Genomic DNA, 258 nt, shown 5'->3' with positions numbered 1-258 from the left:
GCCTTTGTAGGGGACGGGACGCTCCGCCCAGCGCGGCCTCCGGGGCGGGGCCTGCGCGCGCCCGTCCCCGTCCCCGTCCCCGCCTCCGCCGCCGCCGCCGCGCGCGAGCCGCCCTGCCGGGGCCCCGGTGCCCTGTGCCTCTGCGGCCCGGCCCGCGGGAGGGCTCACCGGGCTCACCGCGCTCCCCGGTGTCCCCAGTGCATCGGGGGCCCCAAGAGGCCGCCCCTGACACTCCGACGTCTAGACCTGGGCTCCCAC

Source organism: Talpa occidentalis, unplaced genomic scaffold (genome assembly GCF_014898055.3).
Source record: "Talpa occidentalis isolate TD23 unplaced genomic scaffold, MPIMG_talOcc4v2.1 talOcc4.9, whole genome shotgun sequence".
Lineage (NCBI taxonomy): Eukaryota > Metazoa > Chordata > Mammalia > Eulipotyphla > Talpidae > Talpa > Talpa occidentalis.
The sequence above is the reverse complement of the archived record's forward strand: the minus strand, read 5'-3'. Positions refer to the sequence as shown.